The following is a 25,686-nucleotide window of genomic DNA, read 5'->3' on the forward strand; positions in this document are numbered from 1 at the left end:
CTCAACCCAAACCCTGCCAGGCTTTACTCATATTGGTCTGCAGACCATATGTTTCCCAGAGGTGTATGTGAAGTTGTTTTGTTGCTCAAGCAAAAATGCGCAGAGGGAGCATCCACAGCAGCTTCTCTGGACAATCGCCACACAGAGGTTTTTCCCAGCTTTCTGCTGGTAAAGTTCATTGCAAAGGATGCTGGGAATGTGGGAATCATAGTACCCCAGGATTGTCTGGCTGATGTAGAAGGCAAGTCACAGGTTTAATGAACCTCCTCTTGCTGGAGAGTTTTCCTGAATTCACACAAAATTGCTGTTAGAGTTTCAGCAATTATTTTGGTGTTCCATCTGTGTGATGGCTACCCTTGCTGTACATTGTGTTTCGGGTTAAACAAGATCCTGCTGACCCACAACAGGGTTTCACAATATTGCTGAAGAAGGAGTTCTCATTTTCTTTAATATTCTTAGGCCTTTAAAAAAAAAATCAAATGTTGTGAATATGCGTTTTGTAAGAATATGTGTGATTTATTCAGAACTGAAGAAAAGTTAAAATCTTGTCTGTCTCTATTTGTTTTTTTCTCGTTGTTTATTGGATCTTTTTTATGTGTGTGTTTGTTTTTGTTTCTCCTTTTTTTTTGTTTTTGTTTGGTTTTTATTTTGTTTTCTTTCTCTTTTCCTCTTCCTCTCCCTCTCCCTCTTTCTCTCCCTCTCCTGTCTCTTCCTCTTCTTCTTCCTCTTCCTCTCTTTTCCTTTTCTTTTTCTTTTTCTCTTTCTTTTTCCTTTTCCTTTTCTTTTCTTTTCTTTTCTTTTCTTTTCTTTTCTTTTCTTTTCTTTTCTTTTCTTTTCTTTTCTTTTCTTTTCTTTTCTTTTCTTTTCTTTTCTTTTCTTTTCTTTTCTTTTCTTTTCTTTTCTTTTCTTTTCTTTTCTTTTCTTTTCTTTTCTCTTTTCTTTTCTTTTCTTTTCTTTTTTCTTTTCTCTTTTCCTTTTCTTTTTTCTTTCTTTTCTTTTTTCTCTTCTCTTCTCTTCTCTTCTCTTCTCTTCTCTTCTCTTCTCTTCTCTTCTCTTCTCTTCTCTTCTCTTCTTTCTCTCTTCTCCTCTTCTCTTCTTTCTCTTCTCTTCTCTTCTCTTCTCTTCTCTTCTCTTCTCTTCTCTTCTCTTCTCTTCTCTTCTCTTCTCTTCTCTTCTCTTCTCTTCTCTTCTCTCTTCTCTTCTCTCTTCTCTTCTCTTCTCTTCTCTCTCTTCTCTTCTCTTCTCTTCTCTTCTCTTCTCTTCTCTTCTCTTCTCTTCTCTTCTCTTCTCTTCTCTTCTCTTCTCTTCTCTTCTCTCTTCTCTTCTCTTCTCTTCTCTTCTCTTCTCTTCTCTTCTCTTCTCTTCTCTTCTCTTCTCTTCTCTTCTGTCTTTTCTCTCTTTTTTCTCTTCTCTCTCTTCTCTTTTCCTTTTCCTTTTCCTTTTTTCCTTTTACTTTTCCTTTCTCTTTTCCTTTTCTCTTTTCCCTTTCTCTTATTTTCATTTTTATTCTCATTTAAATTTTAATTTTGTTTTCATTTTTGATTGAAAATGCTCTCTCACTGCAAACTTTTCCTCTCAAACTTTAAGGGTTTATCATTACATCAACCGACATAAACTACTGCATATTTAGCACAATTAGGCTGCAATGTTAACAATTGTTAAACAGTTGCTTTCTAAAAGTGTTGCTCTGACCAAAGGAAGAGAAGTTTCGAAACAGCTGTGCAGGCTGCTGACACCCACAAGGACACATCTCACGCAGTCCTCCATTGCCTAATTGATGAAACGAAGCCTTCATTTGCCAGAGAAAATTGCAGAATAATGAAATGTATTAATGCACTCGACTCCAGCAGCCACCTATCCATGGACGTGAATACTTCCAAGCCATTGCCAGGAGCTGGAGATTCTGACATGATGGACCTTTCCCATGAACTTCCGCAAGCGGCACTTTTACCCAAACAAAAAGTCTCCTATGGCCTGGAGATGCCAGCACAGCTCCTTTTAGTTCACACAGTGCTTGGTGCTCTGCGAAGCACAGTTCCATGAACTCTCTCCTCTCTAGGGAAAACAGTTGCCATACCTGCAAATAAGCTCAGGGTATTTCCCCAGGAAAGCTTGTTATATCTGTCTGGACAAGCACAGCAGACAATGGTTGGTTTGGAAGCCCCAGGTGCTTGGGTTGATGCATAAGAATAAATCAGCAGTTGAAGAAACCCTTACAAAATTGTATTACTTTAAATTCAATGTATTTTGCTTTAACATATGAAACTTTTGGGCAAACAAATGACACGGTGCTCTGGGTTATTTTGCAAACAGATCTCTTGTGCAAAAAATAACCCCCAAACAAAAAATAAGAGGTAAAAAAAGTTAACTTTTTAACTGTTTTTCAAAAAAGAGCACCCTCTCACCCTTAATAATTTAATCAGTAACCATAGCGTTAGTTTTCTGAAAACTGTAGTAAGGTTATTAGTACTTTGTGACTAAAACAACAAAGTTGGTGGTCATTTTTTGTAAGCCGCATTCTGATTTTTGCAGACACCTTTGTAATCCTATGATCCATGCTATTTGTTACTAGGAGGTTGATTAAGTGTTTGAAAAGATCTACTCTTCTGCTGTTAATCTAAAAGTATAGGTAGCTATATTTGTTATACTAACATTATATATATTGCCAAAAAAAAAAAACCCAAAGGTATTTACTTTGTGTTTAAAAATGTTAAGCATCTTCCTGGTATCTTTGGAAAAAGGCTTTGAAGCAATCAGTTCCAAAATATTGAAAACAAAGTTGCAATTAGATTTAAAGTGAAAGCAAATTGGCAAAATCCGTAAAAATTTTTATTTAATTCATCACCCACAATTGAAGGGGGTTATGAAAAGAAGGGAACAAGCCAGTTTAGGTGAGAGCTTATTCTTTAGGGAAAAAGAAGATGAAGATAAAAAAGATAAAGTGTCTTTTACATCTAATTTAATAGTATTAAATTAGAGAAAATGATGTAGAATGAATTTAGTGATGTGAATTAAATGTGAATTTAATACAGAATTCACAGTTGTGAGAATAAAACCCCATCTATGTCATAATTTTATTAAATTAACCTTTTTTTTGGTAAGACATCCATTTATTAGTAAGTCTCCTTCTTAAAAGCAATATAGCAAATACTGGAATGATTGTGATATATAAACCATCCTGGATTACTAAACAGAAGAACTATGAAGAACAAGTAAGTGACCCAAACATGATTTAGTGTGGGTATGCAGTACATGCCAAAAAGCAGAACTCTGTGCTGGGTGAGGGTCATAGCTATTACTATTAAATTATTCAGGCAGCATAATGTGGCTTTTTATTCTCTCAACTATTTTAATCAGCTTTTGTAAAAAGCCTTCTGTAGAACAAAACAGAACCAATTTTTAGCATATTTATGACCGTTAATATGATGTCTCACATGAAAATAACTTTCATCTGAGGCTCCTTCAGCTCCTGGTGAAGTAAGATGAGTAATGACATCTGCTTAAAAAAAAAATAATTAAAACACAGTGTTCATGTGCTTTCACTCCTAGGTCAATATCGACCTGACCTTCCCCAGGCTGAGAAGGATGCTGCTGGATCACTGGGATGCTATGGGAGAAAGAGTCAGTGCCTTCACTGCTTCCTCCCTCCTCCTCTCCCTCTGGACTGCGACCTCAGTGGGGAGTCGTTCCCTTCCTGAGGGCATTCCAAATGCCTCTCCTGTCTGCAGAATTGTTGAGCCTTTTCCTGAGTTTTGTGGACCAGTGAAGCTCTTAGAGGAAAGAGGGGTAGGCTGTTCCTGCTGCCTCTCAAGCCCATTCCACCCCCTTGGACTGCTCAGATCTGCACATGGGCTGTAATGGGTGGATGCTCAGCTCTCATCCCTGTGAAACATTATGGGGAGGAGAAAGAAAAGCAGACAAAAAGGAAAAGAAAGAAAGAAAAAAAAATAAAAAAAAGAAAAGGAAAAAAGAGAAAAGACAAATAAAAAAAAGAAATAGCAACACAAGGGGAAAAGGAAAAAGAGGAAAAAATGAAAATGAAAAAGGGAAGAAGAAAAAAAGAAAAAGGGAAAAAAGAACAAAGAAATAGAAAAAAGGAAGAAGACAAAAGAAGAAAAAAGAAAAAAGATAAAATAAAAATGAAGATAAAAGGAAAAAGAAAAAAGAAAGAGAGAAAAAGAAAAAAGAAGAAAAATAAAAAAGGAGGAAAAAAAGAAACAAGTAAAAGTAAATAATATTACAAGAAAAAGAAAAGGAAAAGAAAAGCAAGGAGGTTTCTAAGATGATTCTGAGAGGGGAGAAGGCATCCTTGCAGGCAGCAAACACTCCCATTTATGTTTCTCTGGAAGGAGCCACACGGCAGAAAAAAGAAGTGGGGAAAGGGGTGGAAGCCCTGAGACCCTCTTGCCCCACAGAATGGTCAGGGGTGGAGAAAGGAAATGAGATTTCCTGGTACTCTGTGGAGGAAAGACAGGGAAGCTCTTGGCCATAAAGAGCCATGAGAGTTTTCTTCTTTCAGCCTGCAGATCAGCAAGGGACGGGGTTGAAGGACTAGCTAAAAGGAATGGCTTAAACCCCTGTGGTTTCAACTTTGTGCAGTAGAAGCTTGGTATATTTTCACTGGGAAGTGTTGCAGGACCTACCTGTCAATAATTACTTTTCTAAGTTGTTTGTTATTGCCTTGCTCTTTTGCACATCATCTTGATAATTGCTTACTTAATATTTTGTAGTAATGACCAAAGCCTGACAATAATTCATCTCCATTAGACATACTTTTCTATAAAACGTGTTTTATGCTGGTCTGTAAAAAGTACTTTGCACTCCAACACGCAATGCGATGTGAAGGTGGGGTTTTAATAAAAGATGTTTAAAATGGTCTCTTCAACAAAAGTATTCATTTTTGTGCTAGGTTATTTTTGTAATTAATTACAAAACATCATATGAACATCTTTAATGGCAAAGGTAACTAATGTCTACCACTACTCTAAATTTCATCTACAGACACAACTGATGAAATAGTGGAAGAAAATGAGTTTTATGTGAAGTATGAATAATGAAGTAAGTAAAAGGAAAGGGAAATTTCATTGTTTTAGTATCTCCTGGGAGGTAATTTTTTTTTATTTTTGAGTAGTAAGTATAAAACTGACTTTAAAAGATGAGATTTTCTCCCATATGTTCGTAAGATCTAGTCATATGTGATAATAAATAGTAATGATATTTTGCGTTAACTGTGGAAAAAGAAGAAAACCTGATTCAAAAGAAGAAAGGACTGAGGCATCATGTTTCATTCCACTTGCTCCACAAACCTCTCAGACTCTTCTCCACGTCCCTTCATCATCAATATGTTTGTGATTTCTGGGTTCAAATATGTGAGCAGAATAGAAAAGATTCATGAAGGCCACAAAAATGTGTGGTGTTTTAAATTATTCTTTCTTACAACATGACTCAGACAAGGTCCCCATGTGTCCTGCCTGTATAAGCCTCATCAGTAGTGGTGCTGGGGTGTACATGAGCAAGGTCTTGCTATCAAAAGGGGTCTTTCACAAGAATGTACCCCAAATTTTTTAAATGCTTATAAATGCTTAAAAAATTACCCTTATTTCCATTGCGGTAGCAAGTCAGAGATTCTGCTTTCTCTTACTGAAGTTAAATTGTTTCAAATTGGCAGGTTTTATTCCTAAATGTGCAGAAAACAATGGCATGGTGCCTCCACCATGGTTTCATCAAACTTAGTCATCACTTAGTCATCACTTGTCTTCATGAAGATGACTTTACAGGTTGGAAGATTCAAGCTTATTCTAAAGTGGGAAGACTGTCTTTTAGTGCCTTTGATGAATGTGCTTACTCCTCTGAGGCTTCTCCACCACATTCTTCAGAGAGCCATAAACTTTTATTCAATGATAAATGCAACATAGGAGAAATTAAGAGTTAAAAAGCAGTTCTGAGTGAGAAAGGAAATTGTCTTCCATCTCCAGAATGAGTTACGATTTTTAAATGGCCATATTATGGGTTAGAAGGGATAGTAGGACTTTTAAACTGTAATGTAGCATTGACACAATGCCCAGTTACTGTTTGAGTTGTGGACTTGGTGTCATTGGCTTTTTTAAAAAACAAATGAGATCAATGCCCATCAGAACTTTACGGAAAACCACTGAGGAGGATTAGATGCCTCAAAGTAGCACTTCTCACTGTGTTTTTTCATGACTTGGATGATGTTCAGGGATACTCTGTCTCATGGAAGTTGTTGAGTGAGCCAAGTTGGTTACTTGGGTTGATAGGAAAATATTTTTGGCATATGCTCATCACACTCATCCCACTGATTCTGGCATCTTTTTGACAGGGATTTGGCAATATTTGACACTAGAAAATATATTTTCATGTTTTCAGCAGCATGCAGTTGTCCTTAGGGAAACATAAAAGGATGGGAGCAGATCCTTTTATGAGATGAGAATTATTAAGGTCATCACCCTGATATTAAATCATATAAAAGTTGATGTAGCACCATCAATACATATAGCAAGCCTCAGATAAGTTCTAATTTTTTTTTGTTTTTTTTTTTTCCTCCACGATTCCTATAAGATAGCCCATCCAGAAGGTGATTTCTGTGATCCGTCTCATTTCTGGTCTAAGTTTATTCATGCTTGGTTTGTATTCATTAGCTTCTGTGAAAACCATTTCCTTTCATGGCTTTCTTCACTCTTTCTTCACCACCTTGCCCATATATTTCAAGAGGGTAGTTGTATTCTCCTATGGTTTTGATAGGCCAAAATGTCTCTTTGAAAACATTCCTTTGGGACTCATCTTCCCTGGAAGCAAAATGTGAGGCATGTGACATAAACCAGCAGAAACAGTGAAACACATAAAGCGTTTCTGTCTAATTCGTGCATAGCAGATCTTCTGGAAGTGGCAGCTTTTAAATGCGGCGGTGGTGTGAGCCTCAGCTTGACAGGCTTTTTGCTCCATGCTGGCTCCGCAGAAAATAGATTTAGATTTAATGTTTGATGAAATTCAGTGTCTTAGAGTCCTCAGATAACTGCAAGGGTACCTGAACCAGAGAGAAATAGCATCACAGCAGGAAAGGAAAGCCACTTCTGCAAAAGAATTGGCATTTCAGGTTTGGAATTAAAGATGGTAAACATGATGCTAAGGAGTTTCAAGCCTTTACATTTAAGCAGCAGCAAACCAGCAAGACAATGCCACAGAAGTGAAATAATGACATGTCAAGGCCTGTATGCAGCCTTAACAAGGAAAGTCCCAGAAGTAGGTGAGGACTCAGAAGTCCCAGGACCCAGCACTACCTGACCAGACTGAGGGGTAAGCTGAGGAAATACCATTGCCTTCAGGAATTGAATGCGGAGGCTACTTTAGCTTGTGTAAAGTTCTCTGTGCCATTTGAAAAGGTACTTGGAGGGAAAGTAGGTTGGTTTTTAACTTTGATGTTTTATTCATCTGTTTAAGTACATTACTGGTTTGCTTTGTTAAATGTGAAGAGGCATCCCAAGTTAATAACATTTAAACCCAATAAAATTCCTGCATTTAATGTCCAGTCAAGAATGTGGATATCAATGCCTACCTTTTCATCTTTCTATCATTAAAACAATTTCAGCACTTGTTAAAAATATGTCACGAATTTTCTTCTGCAACCTCTTCATTGCATCCCAATACAACAGGATGAATGTGGAAGTGATATCAGGTCCTGCTGCTCTGCAGGCTACTCCAGTTCTTATAGCCAGAGAATTTCTCCAAGTACAGAACAAACTACGTTGAGATTCACAGAAGGTTTTTGCATGTGTGTAAAGGCAACTTTCTGTAGTTGCCTTTATTCTGCTATGATTGAAACAAGCACCTAAGGGAAATAGCTGCACTTTGCTCTCCATCCCTGCCTTCAGAAGAAGAACCTCATGCCTTGCCTCAACAGGATTCATTCTGAAAATCCCCCTCTTCTGCAGTATGCCTGGCCCCATGCCCCCGTTATTGCCCACTGTCTCCTTTGTGTGCTCTCTCCCATGATGGATGCTGCCAAGAGCTCTGCCCCTGTGGTGCGGATGATGCCATTGGTTCAGATGAGTTTACAGGAATATTTGCTGTCCCTGAGTAGCAGGGATACATCCTCACTGTTGAAAAGCTTTTGCCCCCGCCCTGTGAACTATTTTGGCTCTTTTCCCTTTCAACCACTCGTTGTACAGCTGGCAGAGGACAATAGTCAGTATGCTTTTGTCATTGCTGCAACTGCCAAATTGAGAGGAAAACAGTTTAAGGCTGGAAAAGAAAATGGATTGAAACAAGCCTTCATTAAGCCCTGAGATTTATCAAAGTGGTGGGGAAGAGCAGGGACCAGTTCTACCATGGTGTCAACAGCTGTGATTTTTTTTCCCCTCAGCTTTGGATATTCTTGCCCTTTGTTCTTGCTGTGAGAAGGACAGCAGTGAGATGTCTTCCCATCTGACACTGCTTTCTCTCTACTGTGAGACTGACCTTTTCTCCTTCCAGCCCTATCTTCTCCTAGGCTAGGCCCTTCTATTTCTCCTCTCTTATCTACTCAGAGAGTTCTAATCTATAAAAGCTCTTTGGCATGTCTAACTTGCTGCTTAAAATCGTATCTCCACCCTTGTGTCTCTCTTAGAATCATAGAATAGTTATGTTAGCGTAAGAACTGACCCATAACCACCGGAATGGTTATATGAGGTGCTTTATTGCAACGCTGGGAAACCAGGGGCACGCGCCCAAATCTGGCTTCAACCCCGTTACATTGCACTCGCAATTCATACACTAAAAATGTCGTCACTAATACATATTCAACACAGATTACATCATTGACTAATACATATGCATCAAGGATTGCCACATCAGTCTGTTACGATAACAGCCTCTTTTGCGCTTGCGCAGCCCCCCTCTGGTGGTCGTCCTGATGAAGTAAGGAGTCTTTCTCGGATGAAGTAAGAAGGCTTCCTCAGGTCATCCTGTTCACTTTTCTGTTCCTTGGACATGCCCCAGTCATTATGTGTATGCCAGCATTCTCTTATTTTCACTTGACTACTCCTGGTACCTTTGTGAGTTCTGCTTCGGTAGAGTTTCACAATACTCCCCTGGATCCACCCATATACCCTTTCCCATATATGGCTATGTTAATTGCTTATCATTATAGCTACCATTGTAACTTTTAGTTATAAAGTGACTAAGATACATAATAGCAGAATTTCAGCTTGTTCTTAATACAAAGAAACCCTCTACTGATTAACAGATTTTCAAGTATAATCATCTTTTCTCTTTGTACTATTTTTTCAACGCACATTTTCACCTATTACTAACAGTTAGGGTTGGAAAGGACCTTAAGATCATCTAGTTCCAAACCCCCTGCCACGGGCAGGGACACCTCACACTAAACCATACTACCCAAAGCTTCATCCAGCCTGGCCTTGAACACTGCCAGCAATGGAGCATTCACAACCTCCCTGGGCAACCTGTTCCAGTGCCTCACCACCCTAACAGGAAAGAATTTCCTTCTTATATCCAACCTAAACTTCCCCTGTTTAAGTTTTAACTCGTTACCCCTTGTCCTGTCACTACAGTCCCTAATGAAGAGTCCCTCCCCAGCATCCCTATAGGCCCCCTTCAGATACTGGAAGGTGGCTATGAGGTCTCCACGTAGCCTTCTCTTCTCCAGGTTGACCACTTCCAACTTCCTCAGCCTGTCTTCATACGGGAGGTGCTCCAGTCCCCTGATCATCCTCGTCACCCTCATCTGGACTTGTTCCAACAGTTCCATGTCCTTTTTATGTTGAGGACACCAGAACTGCACACAATATTCCAGGTGAGGTCTCACGAGAGCGAGTGGAGGGGCAGGATCACTTCCTTCGATCTGCTGGTCATGCTTCTTTTGATGCAGCTCAGGATAAGGTTGGCTTTCTGGGCTGCAAGTGCACACTGCCAGATCATGTTCATTTTCCCATCAGCCAACACCCCCAAGTCCTTCTTGGCAGGGCTGCTCTAAATCTCTTCTCTGCCCAACCTGTAGCTGTGCCTGGGATTGCTCCAACCCAGGTGTAGGACCTTGCACTTGGCATGGTTAGACTTCATCAGGCTGGCATCAGCCCACCTCACAAGCATGTCAAGGTCCCTCTGGATGGCATTCCTTCCCTTCAGTGTACCAACCAAACCACACAGCTTGATGTCATCAGCAAACTTGCTGAGGGCACACTCAATCCCACTGTCCATGTCAGCGACAAAGATGTTGAACAAGACCGGTCCCAACATCGATCCCTGAGGGACGCCACTCATTACTGGTCTCCAACCGGACATTGAGCCATTGACCACAACTCTTTGTGTGCGGCCATCCAGCCAGTTCTTTATCCACCAAGTGGTCCATCCATCAAATTGATGTCTCTCCAGTTTAGAGATAAGGATGTAGTGCGGGACAGTGTTGAATGTTTTACACAGGTCCAGGTAGATGACGTCAATTGCTCTATCCCAGTCCATCAGTTCCGTAGCCCCATCATAGAAGGCCACAAAATAGTTCACACAGGATTTCCCCTTAGTGAAGCCATGCTGGCTGTCACCAAGCACCTTGTTGTCTTCCAGGAGAATCTGCCCTTAGGTTGCTTGGGGTTTTATTAACTCCCTGCAAGAAGGATGGGCACCATCTGAAAGGAGATCTCTGCCTCTCATCTCTGTTTTACAGCCTTTTCTCTTTCTGATTTCAGCCCCTGTTGTACTTGGAGATTCCCAAAGTCCTCTCTGGTTCAGGTTCCTTGACTCACTATACTCCCACCTTGTTTCTTCTTTCCCTCTTTCCTCTTAATACCTTCTTCATCTCATACTGATCCCTCTGAGGTCTGTCTTGATCCCTCTTTGTTCTGCCCATAGCATTTGGGCAGACTGTTCTCCTATGTCGCCTAAATGACAGTACTTATTTTTCCCCTGCTTACACTGTTACCCTCAACTGTTTTCTCACCAGTATCCTTGATCCCATTGCTTTGCCTTTACATCCTGAATACTTCTTTTTTTTTATTGACCATTTCTTTAGTCCATTTGGTCTAAGTTTTAAATATTTCCTCCCTGCAAAACCCATTCTATGGCTTTTTTCTATTTTTTTTTTCCCTTACAAAGACCAGTATCCATTTTGTTTAGTTTTATCAGCTTAAAGCAAAATGTGAAGTGTGAGAAGTTGGCACTGTCTTGACTGCTATGGACAGTATTTATGCCCATTACCCCTGCCTTTGTTAGTGTAACTTCCCAGGAGATTTCCACCACTATAATTTGTAATACTTTCTGTCATCATTTGTGCCTTGAAATTGACTGCAGAAAGTTGTGTAAGAATGTATATTTGAGATTTTTATTGTAACTGAGTAAAGGACTCTGAGCCCAGTACCTCTCTGTCTTTTCCTGCAGTATCTTTGGAATACTGTGGTCTGTTTTATTTCAGTTTTCACATGTAATCTTTATGAAAACTGGATGCATATATCTCAGCTGTGTACTATGAAAACCATGTTCCTTTCTAAGGTGAGCATGGTTGTACCCCTGCCTGTGTGCATGAACAGTGCATCTCAATAATATATGTACTTTTGAGGGCAAAACCTGTGTCTCATTTTTAAGGAAAACGTGGCCATTATTGTCCCACAGAAACTCAGATTACCATGAATCCTGTCTGGGATGTAGTACATCCCTGAAAGAGCTCTGGGCTCTTTCCCCAGCAAATCCTCCCATGGCCCAAGGATATTCTCCACCAGCAAGCAATCACTGCCCTTCCTAAGTTTTGTGATAGGGCAGTGCTGTGTATGGCAGCTTTATTTCACACTGGTTTAAATACCTCATTCATCATTAGTAAATCGTACTGTCATATATCAAGCCCTACAATGCCTAGCAGAAAAGAGGGTGCTTAGGTGTATGGAGACATGGAGTTTTACCAGCCACTTTAAGTGCTGTTACTTGTTGAGCTTCAGCAACGCAATAGAGACTCACCAGTAGATTTGGGTAGATCAGCCCATCTGGAGGCTGTTCTGCCCACTACTGTCACTATAGCTAAGAGCCATACTTACTGCAGACCCAGTCCTGAAGCTGGGGTGCACCATGTGGTCAGCTAAGTGACTCAGGCTTTCTGTATTACTCCAGCATGTCCTGAAGATGTTTTGCTTCACCTACAGTAACTGAGAAGAGGTCCAGACCTAAGATTTGCAAACAATAAAACCAGAGAGGGTGGCAGAACAGCCTCTTTCTTGCTTGTGGGTGGTTTTTTTTAATGTTGTGATGTGCTTAATTTTGCTCATTTATTGCATGATGGAGGATGCAGAAGTGGGGAAACATCACTGGGTATAACTAGAATGGGAACCTAATCCTTGATTTTGACCTCTGCAGCTGAATTCATTCTCAGTTTAAACTGCTGGAGTTGCACCATCACTGCTAATGACATGAGCAGAGCCCTTCATATAGATTACTGCTTTATAGTCACTTTTGGGCCATCTATTACACAGTATCTTCTATTGCCTTTGAAAAACCTAATAAACTCACCACGGGAGACCTGCACTGTGTATCTTTACATACATTTTTTTTCTGTGTGTTTCCTGTTTGTTGTTCTATTAAGCCTATTTCACAGGATCTGGTATTACTACAACACTGGTGCAGTTGTGATGCTAATGTGTGCCTGTTAAGTGGAGCAATAATGTATGCAATCCTGACAGCAAAGAGATTTAAAATCTTCAGGAACTGATGAACAGCATTATGAAACCAACTTTCCGGCTGAAATGAAGGAGGAAATTCTGCATACATACCTGGTGTAGTCAGATGCATGTGAACAAGTATTTAGGCTTCTCTCTGTAGGGCACTCACACTGAGTGAGTGTGACATTCTAATAATCACAGTGCTGTAATTGTTTGCTCCAGAAAAGCTTCACTGAGATGGTTTATGGGTAGGTACAGCTTGTGTGTTGTTGCTAGGTAAGCTCGTATTTGACTTTTACAAGGGGAAAGCTGAGAGTTTAGAACTGCAAGGCAAAGTCAATCCCATTTCTAAACTGGAAACCTCCCTTTTAAACCTGCTTTTGCTCTGCGTGAGATGCTATGCTAGTTTACTCCTTGTGGACCTGAAGCCAAAAGACAAAGCATATTCTTGTTCATGCTGGTAAATACTGCATATTTCTGTGATGAAAAGGTTTATCGGGCTACTGCTCTCATGACTATTGAGTGCTTCTGGCAGGACGACAAGTATGGGTCTGCTTTGGAAGGGGATCTCATGCAGGTGGGCAGTGGTTGACAAAGGTAGGAGGAGAGTACGGTGCATCTCTTAATACACAAATCTGTCTGTTCCCTCTAGCCTCTGTTAGTGGTCGTGGTGCTCAGAGGCTCCTTCAGCAGAGGTATTGCCATATGTCCGTTCTATTTGCAGCACACATATTTGCACAGCAAACTGGACAGAGAGCAGGTCTTGTGCAACTTCTATTAAAAGTGTGATGGAAAATTGTCTGGAAAGGAAAGCTTAGCTTGCTTAGGTTGGTATAATTGGCTTTGGTGCCAGCTGTGTTAATGTTACATTCACAATCACGACAGGACGACTTGCAGGTTAAGGCAGAAGAAGAAAACGTTGTGTTATAATCCTCTCACTGCATGCCCATATTGTGACATGTCCTGTTTTTAGCTATGTTGATTTGCTTTGGAGGCAATGGAATTAGTCAGTCATTCGCAGTTATGGTAAGATAGCTGGAATTAATTTTGTAACCTTCTCATTAAAGACTGCAATGTCCTCCTTTGGACTTTGGCACAAGAAAGATTAGAGTAGGTTATGGGTGAAAAAAGGTGTTGGGCTTGGCTTGGTCTTGAATATATTCCTTCACTGCAGGAGAAAAATGCTTCCCCCATAAACTGCTAGTGGTAAAATGCCACTAGCTTGTTTGTACGGACTGGCGAGTTACATAGAGTAGGATGAGAGGGCAGGTGAGTTAAACACACAGGATGGATGAGATGATTTCCCAGCATAGTCAGCACTGGTTTTCTGTTCTTTGTTGTACCAGAAGAAAACTGTGACCCTCTACCTCGACAATAGCAAAACAAAAGCAGTGAGGATCTGTTGTGCAATGCAACAACATTGGAAACTACTTGGAAACTACTCTGTAGGCACTACACAAGCTTTGATTAATCTTCAGATGGTACAAATCCTTCACCTTACACATAAGACTTCTTTGGAGAAGAACATCAAGTACTGCAGCTTGACTACAAACCTGGTAATGCTCTGTAGGTGCCAAAGATTAAACCAACTCATACAGTCTCTTCACAGACCATGGATATTTAAGAAAATAAAGGTAGAAAAACAAGTAATCAACATATAAAGAAAGTTATATCCCTTTACCTCAGCTGCCTTGAATAGCATCTTTCTTGCAAAGAACAAGTCAAGCATAACATAAGAGATGAATATAACAAGAGATAAAAAGAAATCTTTTTACTTTTAGAGTCACCAGATTTGGGGCTGGAAATTATAGAGAGTTGAAAAATGTGCATCCCATGGTACTATGCTTGCAAATGCTCTTCTAAGACTAGAAAAGCACTTTTAAAGCATTGAACAAAGCAAACAAACAAAAAACAACCAATCCAGAAATAAAGCAACACAAAGCAACATTTTATTTTAAAACTTGGGGCTGTAATTCTATCTTATATATCTAATAAAAAAAATAATGTTGCAAGATTATTTGAGTTCTTAATACAAGTATTGTAAAATTAGAATATAATTTGATTTTCTGTACTCTAGGCTATAATTTAATGTTCCATATTCTAGAAAATGTTTTCAAATTATCTTTTATCTGAATAGAAAGATTAAACCAGTGCTGGAGAAATACAGTAAGTAATAAATGAAGGGATTAAAAATTGATGCTTTCATTGTCTGTCAATTTTTGGGTGGCATCCCAGAATTATATGACATAAATTGGCAGTCTTAACAGCCAATACTGGTACACCTCTATGACGTAAGGAAAGTTTATAGCAATGATATTCCAAGGAAAGGTCTGGCAGTGCAATGTGACTCTAATCCATCATTACTTGTAAAAAAAAAAAAAAAAGGAATATATTTTTGGTTTGTCTTGGGTTGCATGAGAAGAAGAGAAACTCCTCTACCAAGAGGAGTCACAGTCCTGTACCTGGCTGCCTTCTGAACGCAGTGAGCAAGCTGTGGTTTAAGGCAGTGTATAGCTCTTCTCATCATGCCTGGATCAGTATCACCACCACTTTGAGGTGAGATCTGTAGCTGATTCTTCCTGTCTTGCTGCCTGTATCCAATTATCTAAGCAGGGTTTTCTCCCTCAGTACTAGAACTCAGTAGGCATCAGACGTGCACAGGAAAAAAGGGGCATAAGGCATTGTCTAATAAGAATGGGTGCAACCAATATTGCAACACATAACATCATGTGAGTTGGGAAATAAAATGCAAACTAAATTTAACCCCCAAAAATTCCATGTATGAATATTGATTTTTGGCTTTATTTCTCAATTGGTTTTCACCATTGGCCAATTATGCTTATTTGGGTTACTATGATGATGAGAATTAGGGGCAGCAGGAAAAAAAAATGTAATGCCTACACTTGCAGTACTTTCTTATCCATCTAATTTAAAGAACTTGTCATACATATATATATTTTTCACCCTCTTTACAGATGGTACTAGTAAAGAGCTGTAACTGCTGTGCTCAAGTCAACTGGATTCCATTTATGTAGCAATATTGATTTTTCTCCAGTTGAGGACCTGCCACTAGTATTTAAAGGTGGAAAATGTAATTTGCGAAGTTATATGGGGGAAATATAGACATGATGTAAATGCAGAGTATGGTAGTGAGTCTGATCAGCTCTGCAAAACATGAGCTAAAAGCAAAGGCAGAAGGAAACAAGAATCAGCTTAGATTAATGAAGAGCTTTTTTTTTTTTTGTTTTTTTTTTTATGGTCTGCTGTGAGTTAAAATGGACCTATGAGTTCACATTGCAAATAACACAACTGAGGTTAAACATCAGGAAAACCTAATGGTCAGTGAGGAGAGTTCAACACTAGTTTTTTTTGTCTTGGGAAGTGCTGAAATACCAACCATGAATAATTTTTAAGAGTAAGCTAGAAAAACTGGTATCAGGAAAGACACAGATGAGTTAGCTCTGCCTTTAGCCAGCACTATTGATCTGAGTGTATCCTTACAGGACTAATTTTTAAAACTCATGAAGAATCCCTTCTGTAAGTAAATTAACATCTCTTTTAGGAATCCAACAAGTCTTTGACAATTCAGGTATTATATGTGAAGTTCTAGAGAAACTGATTCAGTAAATGAAGCCAAAGTCCTGGTGGCTTTGAAATTTATTCTCTACTAATTATATAATATCATTTTACCTTTGTATTGTGCTGGGGCTCTGAAACCCTTTTGGGACTTGCCCTTGTAATTTACAGTGTCATTAGAATCCATCCACAAAAATGCAACCTGTATTCATATTCAGTTGTACAGAGTATAAAACCCACTGACAATTTAAAAAAACGGATGTGAAAAGCATCAAGGCAAAATGAGTCCTTCCTATAGCTCAGCCATTGTGGTCTGAGCTGCCCTGCAGTTTACCATTATCAGTTTAGAAAATGAGATGTTGGGGCTGTGGTTAACTGTAGTATAGAGTTACCGCAAGAGGACTGCTTTTTCCTCCATTGTTGCCTAACACAAGATGCTGGTGGAACTGCTGAAGGACATGCAGGCAACTTTAGACAGAAAACTGGAAAGACTATGTGCTTTCCATGATAACCTCTTTGTTCTGGGAGACACTGCAGTTGACTGAAACAAATATACTCCTAGCACAGAAACATGGTTGTGGCTTTTTTTAAGTAAGATCAGGGAAAGAGGACATTTTGTCCTCCCCTCTCTGATCCTTCAAGTACGGCAGCCGAGTCTGATTCAAGAATCGCAACCAAATGGATATCCAGTGGCACCATCCTTATGTTTTTCTGATAAATGATGCATCTATAACATTAAAAACCTATTTTGTATGGTGGTTGAGCCCATGAAGCAAGCTGCTGCTGGTGAAAGGCTGCTATCCTTCCTAACCTACTGAGCACACTTTCCAGGTGGAAGAAATCTAGCAGAGACCTCTGTCCTCCCACCGTGCAGACATCATGTTTCTCCCACATCAAGTGATTATTTTAGGACCATAGGAGCACAGCGCAGAGGCTTGTGAAGTTCATCTTGTCAATCCTTAGAGCAACATCTGAGGAAAGGCTGCTTTTATCATAGAATCATAACATAAAACCACCAAATGGTTTGGGTTGGAAGGCACCTTAAAGACCAGCTAATTCCAACCCCCTGCCACGGGTAGGGACACCTTCCACTAGACCAGGCTGCTCCAAGCCCCATCCAACCTGGCCGTGAACACTGCCAGAGATGGGGCAGCCACAGCTTCTCTGGGCAGCCTGTGCCAGCGCCTCACCACCTTCACAGGGAAGAATTTCTGCCTCAGATCTCATCTCAATCTGCCCTCTGTCAGGTTAAAGCCATTCCTGCTTGTTCTATCCCTTCATGCCCTTGTAAAAAGTCCCTCTCCAGATTTCTTGTAGGTCCCCTTTCTGTATTTGTGGAAGAGTTCCCCCATTCTTCCCCCTCCCCAGGCATTTCTCACTGAAGATCGATTATTAATTCTATAGAAAGGGTTATTCATGCCCAAGTGACATCAACCATCCACTGTGCACAATGCCTGACTGTAAATTATGACATTATCTATGAACAGGAGAATTATAATAATAACAACTATGGTAATAAAGCTCAAAGCACAACAGTAAGCTAAGAGCCTCTACTAGACCTGTCAGATTTGTTTCCATCATGAAAGGATGGCTTATTCCCCCCTCTCCATCTTGATGCCCATACATCACTGGGACTGTCAGGAGTTTCTGTGGGACCAGCTGATGTGCCTGAGAGCAGCAGCTGCCTGGTGGCTTTTGGATGAGAGTCTGGGGCAGGAGTTGCTGGGGTGCAGGAGCTGCAAGTATGCTCCTGCATATGGGCGCCCCAGCAAGCGGTCCCGGTGCTGCTGCCTGTAAGTCACTACCAGAGGTAAACTGCTGTCACTGAGATGAAAGGCACCTTTCTTCTGATCTCTCCACTATGAAATTACTTTCAGTGCCGCACTGCATTTTATGTCAATACCTATTTTATTTTTCAAAATTAAAAAGATATAAGCACATTGTTTGGTGCATTCCTGTTGCTGGGAGTAGCCTAGCAACTCCTGATGCTGCGCACAGCTACGCACTACCCTGCTGCACATTCACCCTCACAGCAATTCACTTGAAGATGATTTAGCTAAACTCATGGTTCTCATCTCCCTTGAATTTCAGCAGTCATAAGGCTCCTTCCCTTCCTTCCCCACATCCTCGCCATTTCCCCATCCTTAACATATCCATGGGAAAAAAATAAAAAAACCCAAAGAAATGTGGTCACTAATGTTTTTTTTTTCTCTTTTTTCTTTTGGGCTGCCAAGAGTTTACCAGAGCTGAATAACTGAAGCTATTTGCATGGGACTACAGCACCCTGCAAACTGATAATGACTGGAAACATTGGAATGTATTCAGAAGCACATTTCCACATCATGCAAAGTTTGCAAGTTCTAAAGATACCCATGGAAAGAGCTTTTCTCTGAAAGCCTTTAATGCAGCAATTGCTGTCAAGGGTAGAACCACAGTGGTGCAAGCCCAGGCCACCCCACAGAAGATAAAGCAGCCTCTTCTCTGCCCTCCTGGCAAAGCCAATCCCTTCTGCAGGGCATGTAATACCAGGACAGGGAGACCACCAGCAGTTCAGGGAGGACTGTTGAGGAAGGGGGCTGGAAATTAGATGTGAAACCCCACCAGGCATCAGCTCTACCGTTGGTCTTCCATGACTCATCAAGAACCAGGGTATCCTTCAGTTTTCCCACCGCTGAGACCTTTTCTCAGGGGATATGAGACATCCCACAAGTCCCCTGCCTTGCCTGACACTATTTGAGTGTCATTTTGGTGTCTTGAACACTCTGGGAGCTGGTGTATGGGTGTCCAGGGCTGTGCCCATGCATAAATCCCTGAGAAGGGAGCAAGGACCGTTTTGCACGTGTATATCCAGGGCTCTTCTGATGGCACAAGGTACTTTGACGTTCCTCTAGCCCTACGGCTATCCAGGCAGGGCTGAAAGAAGCCTCACAGATGCTTTAAAGTAAAACATCCAACAAACTAGAACATTGTGGTGTTGTCAACGTTACTGGCAAGGCTACTTTGGCAGGAACACAAGAGTGCTAGGGAAGATCTGGTAGCTCCATGTTATCCAAGGAGTCTTACACAGCATTATCAGCTAAGACAAATTTATGAGGCTTATGAAGCATTATGAATTGCAGAATCATAGAATAGTTTGGGCTGGAAGGGACCTTCATAGATATCTAATCCAACTGCCTGCAGTGAGACAGGACATCTTCAACTAAACGAGGGTCAGGAAGCAAGTAGTTCTAAGGTTAATCAGACCCCTGATGAATGCATGGCTAGACTGTCCATTGCTTTGCAAGGGAACAATTCTATCATCACCATCACAGTTTAGTCTGCTGTTGCCCCTAAACACAGATAAAATGGTAAAGTGATCCTGTCAGAAAGGATGGCTAAAGTATTTTATGTTGTTTTCATATTTAACAAAGCATACACATGGCTCTTTCTTTCTTATTTCTTTTAATTCATAGCATTGGGGGGGGGGTGTGTGTGTGTTTTTAACTGCATTTGGCTGCATTTCATTAATTATAAAGTAAAATTAAGTATTTTCCTGAAGTTTGCTTGCTTTTTAGATTTATTTTGTTTTATTATTACTATTATTATCTTATTTTTCCAGGAAAAATTGGGAAAAACAAACCACAGGAAAAAAAAAAACAAACAACCCTCAAATAAAAAGGCCACCACACTCTGGTCATCGACTGGTGAAACATCAGAAGTTTCATTGAATTCCTCCAGCACTTCTGAGCTGGAAATAAGCCTTTGAATATTTCATTGTACTAAAAAAAGAAATTTGTTTTGATTCAAGAAGAGAGCATTTCATTGTTGATACGTCTTTCTAAATGTTAACATTCTACAAGAAAAGAAAATGTTTTCCTCTCTGGTGACCTTTGTTGCCAATGCCATTCCCACAGATCTCTCTCTTCAGGTTCACAACAGCATTGTGATATTATATTCACTGTCTTAGCCATACAGAATTAATCTAAGTCTACAAGTATAACAGCTGACTCAGATTCCTTATTTACTTTGTTCTAACACCATCAAAAGGACCTTAAATTGAGAACACGTAAATTATATTTGCATACTTTTAAAAAAGGCATAGTTGGGTAAGACTTCATTTGAAAGAACCAGTATAAATAGCTCTCCCCCCCCCCCCCCCCCATGTCATGTTCACTATTCAAAATCACAAGTTTTACACATTTTTGTCTAAAAGCCCATTGTCCTGGGTTCAGCAGTAGCAGTCATGTTTTTTTTCCTTCGTGGTAACTGGTGCAGTGCTGTGTTTTGACTTCCAGCCTGAGAACAGTGTTGGTGAAGCCGATGTTTTCGGTTGTTGCTAAGTGATGTTTACCCTGACCAAGGACTCTGTGAGGCTCATGCTCTGCCAGGGAGGAGGGGAAGCTGTGAGGAAGCAGAGACGGGGCGCCTGACCCGGGCTAGCCGGGGAGGTATTCCATACCACAGCACGTCATGCACGGGGTGGGGGGTAACTGGGAGTTACCCGGAAGGACAGGGGCTTCCGGGTGGAACTCGCTTTCTTGGCCGGTGGTATCGTACTCTCTTCCCTTGTTATTTTCCCTTATCATTGTTGTAGTTGATAGTAGCGGTGGTGATTTGTTGCTGGACTGTTCTTGTCTCAGCCCGTGGGAGTTGCACTTTTTCGATCCTCCTCCCCGTTCCTCCGGGAGTGGGGAAGGGGAGAGCCCCGGTGGGGGGGGGACACGGACCTCGATTGTTGTCAGCTCGGCACCACTCACTGGGAGTGAGTGAACAAGTTACCTGACTGGGTTTAAACCACGACACCCATGCACATTCAGATAATAAAAGTTCAGAAATAAGCATCTCCCAGCTTGATTTCTCAATGGCTGTGATTTGAGCTGAATAACAAATGACCCATTTCAGTAAGCCTGCTGCCACTGACCGACTGACAGGACAGTAAATATTATTGCTAATGCAGCATGCTATGGTGATACTGGGAAGGCAGCAACACTGAAAAGCATGAATACAATGTACAGTCTGGTAAATGGCTGAGGGTTAATCTTAGTCCTGAAATCAACTATGGTTAAAAAAAAAAAGAAGGAAGGAAAAAAATAAAAAGGAGAACATGTTTGGCTTTACAAGACCCTGAGTATTGTAGGAGGCTGTGTTGAACTTTTCAGACAAGCATGCTAAGAAAAGAAGCACTTGAGTTTCTATATGAAAATACTACAGAAGTACAAATGGGAGTACTGTGCTGACCTCCTCCTCCCAGGTAGCTTCTCATGGGGAGAGGATTTCTATCCCTAAAGACAAATCACTTCCAGCACTTGCAGCAAACATACAACTTCTTTTCTCTCTTTACCACTGAATACCTGTTTCCCTGAGGTTTGTAAAAGGCTTTGTAAGTGACTCTTCAGCACTTTATTTCTCTTTCACCATTATTTTAAGAGAAGGGGAAACCGTTGTTTGAAACGATAAATTTCAAAGCAAGGTCTGATTTTCTTTTCGCCTTTTTTTAACCACTCAGCAAAATACAATAAAAAAAGGGAGAGAAGCTGTTAGGACTGATTTTCAAAATTGATTTTCCTACCTTGGGGTAGGAAAAGACTGCTGAGTGCATGACAGGTAGGAATATATTTTTTCAACGTACTAATGTGTTTCTGTGCCTCCAAATTTGGGTAGCGAGCTCTCTGAATCTGAGTAATTACGGGGCTGACACTACTTACCATGATTTTTACAGTAAAAAGCAAAATGTAAGGACTTTCTCCTCCTGAGTGGTTTTCCTCCTGCTAGATTTAGATACTAGTTGTGGTGATACACTTATTCATAACCTTCACTCTCAATAACCACAGATTGTTGTACCTGGGCATGAAACCTCTACCTTTAAGAAAGCCATAGCCAGCTCAGCAGCAAGAGTGGCAGTGATGCCCTTAACCACTGCTATGTCCTCATTCCAATGTCAAACCCAAGGTTTCCCTCTTGGTTCCAACACGGAAGGCTCAAGCAATGCCCACCACCCAGTCACCCTTGTCCCATCACAGCTTTGCTCTGCTGGGACAGTGCAGGCACAAGCCCTGTCTTTCATAGAATCATAGAAGGGTGTCCTGGGTTCAGCTGTAATTTTCCTGCCTACTAGCAGGTGCAGTACTGTGTTTTGGCTTTAGTCTGAGAACAATGCTGATAACACACCTATGTTTTGGTTGTTGTACTGTGTTTTGGCTTTAGTCTGAGAACAATGCTGATAACACACCTATGTTTTGGTTGTTGCTCAGTAATGTGTGTTCCACTCAAGGACTGTTCAGTCTCATGTTGTGCCAGTGAGAATGGGCAAGGGAAGCAGGGAGGAAGCAGAGACAGGACATCTGACCCAGACTAACCAAAGGGGTATTCCATAATACAGCATGTCATGCCAGTATATAAACTGGGGGGAGTTGGCCAGAAGGGCCAGATTGCTGTGGAGGGACAGGCTGGGCATCATTCAGAGGGTGGTAAGCAATTGTATTGTGCATCACTTGTGTTTTCTGAGCTTTCATTTTTTCTCTCGTTGTTTCCTATTGTTATCGTGATTGTTATTGTTGGTATTCTTTCTATTACCACTGTATTTTACTTTATTTTAGCTATTAAACTGTTCGTATATCAACCTATAGATTTTATATTCTTTAGATTCCTCTCCTTATCCCACCTGGTGCTGTTACTGGCTGTGCTTAAAAAAGAGTGAGGCACAGAGGGTTGAGATAATGACAGATCTGACCAGAGTGTGTCAAAATAAATTTATGGTAAACCTCCAGTGTTTTGAATGAATAGTCATGGGTCACAGTGTTGATTCATTTGCTCTTGGAGTTGCTGTGCTTCTCTCAGAGTGGTCTTATGCCATTATCTTGCTTGCAGCATACATTCCCTGTTTTGCTTATCACCTTTGGGGCCTGGGCTAAGGTTCTTGTTTTGTTGTACTGTATAGAGGTGGCTTGTGGCACAGTGGACTTGCTGGTCATGAAACTGATCTGGTCTGTGTTCTCAGCATTGCCATAACCTCTATACATAGGGAACCATCTAATGGGAGCTATTAATAATCATATCTCTTGCTTTTTCTCCTTGGAGAGCCAACCAATGGAGGAGATATTCCCCCACCAGGCTATTTACAGCACCATTTGACAATTCTGAAAATTTTAATACTCTTTGGATGCTGAAACCAGCCTGTCCCTATTGCTAGGAGTTGGTATGTTGTTGAATATACCATCCTTAGGGTTAAACAGCTACATGTGTCTACTCCAACCCACAGAAGCACCACAGCTTGAAGGAGAAAAAGAGGGGCACAAACTCCATTGACAAGGAGTTTGGCTACTTCAATCCCTGTAACACGTGCTACAGCTATTAATGTCCCAGTAGCAAGAGCTATGGCTACTCAAGCCCCAGTGACAAGCACTGGAGTCGCTTCAGGCTCCGCAAAAAACACTGTGGCTACTCAAACTCCAGTGACCAGGACCATACCTACTCAAACTCGAGAAATAGTCATCCAAGTTAGTTTTATGCCCAGAACAAGAACTGCAGCCACTCAAACTCCAGCTCAGGTAAGGTGGATGTTCAAACTTTGGTGACAAGCACTGCAGAAGTTTCAGTTCCTGTGACCAGTACTGCAACTACTCAATAGCTCTTTGAGTCGGAAGGGACCTTAAAGCTCATTCAGTTCCAACCCCCTGCCCAGGCAGGGACACCTTCCACTAGCACAGGTTGCTCTAAGCCCGTCCAACCTGGCCTTGAACACTTCCAGGGATGGGTCAGCCACAGCTTCTCTGAGCAACCTGTATCCTGTATATATCCTGTATACATCCTCTCTGTATCTTTTACAAGTTTTGAAACTTGTACCCAACCTGACAGCATAAAATGGTTGTGGGAGGAGGAAAACACAGGCTGTCTTTGAGTGGAAAGAAAGAATATCTTTGGATTTTAATCCAGTATTTTTTGCCTACAAAAGAACTAGGTAGTATGCTACATGGGGAATAACATACAATTCAGTTTCCTGTTTTAAACCACTCAGCTGACCAATAAAAAAAAAGTCTTGAAAAACCCCAAAGACATTCAATATGCCTGCAAAATTTCATTAATATCTTTTAACTGAGTTTGAAACTAGGCGAAAATATAGAAACAAATTAACACATGTTAATGTGTACACATGTGTTTACTGAAAATTCGATACCTATGAGGTTTTGCAGGTGGATGGGCTAGAGCAGCTTCTGACAGGTGAATCTTGGGCATTAAAATAATGGGTCTGCTACTTGTCAACTCATATTTGTAGTTTTGTTATCTTTAACACCATTTTACAATATGAAGCAGAATTGACTGAGTGCCAGACTTTACAACAAACTCACACCAGAATATTGCTATTCGTTGTAGCTCATGCTGATATACAGGTCTGAAGAAACACTAAGAAAAAACATAATTTTAAAAACTGTGGCGTAACTAAAATGGAATAGTTCTTCTCCTGAAGGAGAAAACGTAAGGAATAAAAGAAAAATTGATCTAGCTGTTCACATCACTTCCAAACTGATTAATGCAGTCACTCTGAAATACATATGACCCTCTCATACTTTCTGTGTATGCTCTAGAAGGATATCTGATGGAAAAATAGATGCAATGAAGATATCAAAAATGGTAGAGTTAGTAGGGAATTATACAATAATATAATTGTGTGTGACATTATACAATTATACGATAATAAAAATGTGTGACAAAATTTCAGTTAATTATATCATTACACTACCTTTTTAGAATGTGATGCTTAGTTATTCTGTACATCTTCCCCTAAGAAATACAAACCATTTCTTTGCCTGCCAGTGTATATCTTCTGAATTATCTTCATGCAATCTGTAATAAAGAAGAGTATAAAACCCCTATTGAGATTTCTGGATTATTTCATACCATTTAAAATTAATTCCCTTTGCATTTTATTTTCTTGTTTCTTTAGATCATGACCTATTCATCCTTGCTGCCTCCTAGCAATGATGCCACCTGTTTCCAAGATTAAAGAGAAGCATGAGTACAACATGTATGTACAACAAATATGAGTAAGTTTCACAGGTATAACAACAATACAGGATCACAGCACACATGCCTCTGCCTTGATGTAGGCTCTGGAAGGTGTCTGTTTCACATGCAGTTAACCTCTGTACAATCCAAACAATGCTAAATGGGATTCCTGTTTATTACTTGGAAACACTTAAATAAGACATGGGACACACAGTGTTGCAGAGCAGCAGCCTTCCTCAGTAATACTCTTAAGATTTCATAATGAGGATGCAGAATTCCAGCCTGCAAGCACTGAGATGTGAGAGACTCAATTAAAAAATACTCTTATTTACATGGGATTTTTATATGAAGTTTTAGCATCCAATTTTCTAGGAAGTGATCCCAAACCAGCTCTTTCCTTTTTGCTGCCCTCAATTTCTTTTCTTTCCTACTCACCTGTCTTTACCTGTTTCTACAATTCCTAAAACTAAACATC

At 40.4% G+C, this 25,686-nt stretch overlaps 1 protein-coding gene and 1 long non-coding RNA gene across 2 annotated transcripts in view; one reads left to right on the forward strand and one right to left on the reverse strand.

Moving 5' to 3' along the window:
• LOC133277187 (cytochrome c oxidase subunit 7C, mitochondrial) overlaps positions 1-25,686 on the reverse strand; it is a 568,656-nt gene that overhangs the window by 30,957 nt on the left and 512,013 nt on the right. The gene's annotated exons all lie outside the window — the stretch shown is intronic.
• Positions 14,168-25,227, forward strand: LOC133277176 (uncharacterized). The gene is made up of 3 exons (XR_009746103.1): positions 14,168-14,223; positions 23,478-23,755; positions 25,150-25,227. It is a non-coding gene; the product is annotated as an uncharacterized LOC133277176 (long non-coding RNA).

This window comes from Pezoporus flaviventris, unplaced genomic scaffold (genome assembly GCF_033815535.1).
Source record: "Pezoporus flaviventris isolate CSIRO_AGI_PZ_B2104156 unplaced genomic scaffold, CSIRO_AGI_Pfla_v1 ptg000052l, whole genome shotgun sequence".
In the NCBI taxonomy this organism is placed as follows: domain Eukaryota; kingdom Metazoa; phylum Chordata; class Aves; order Psittaciformes; family Psittacidae; genus Pezoporus; species Pezoporus flaviventris.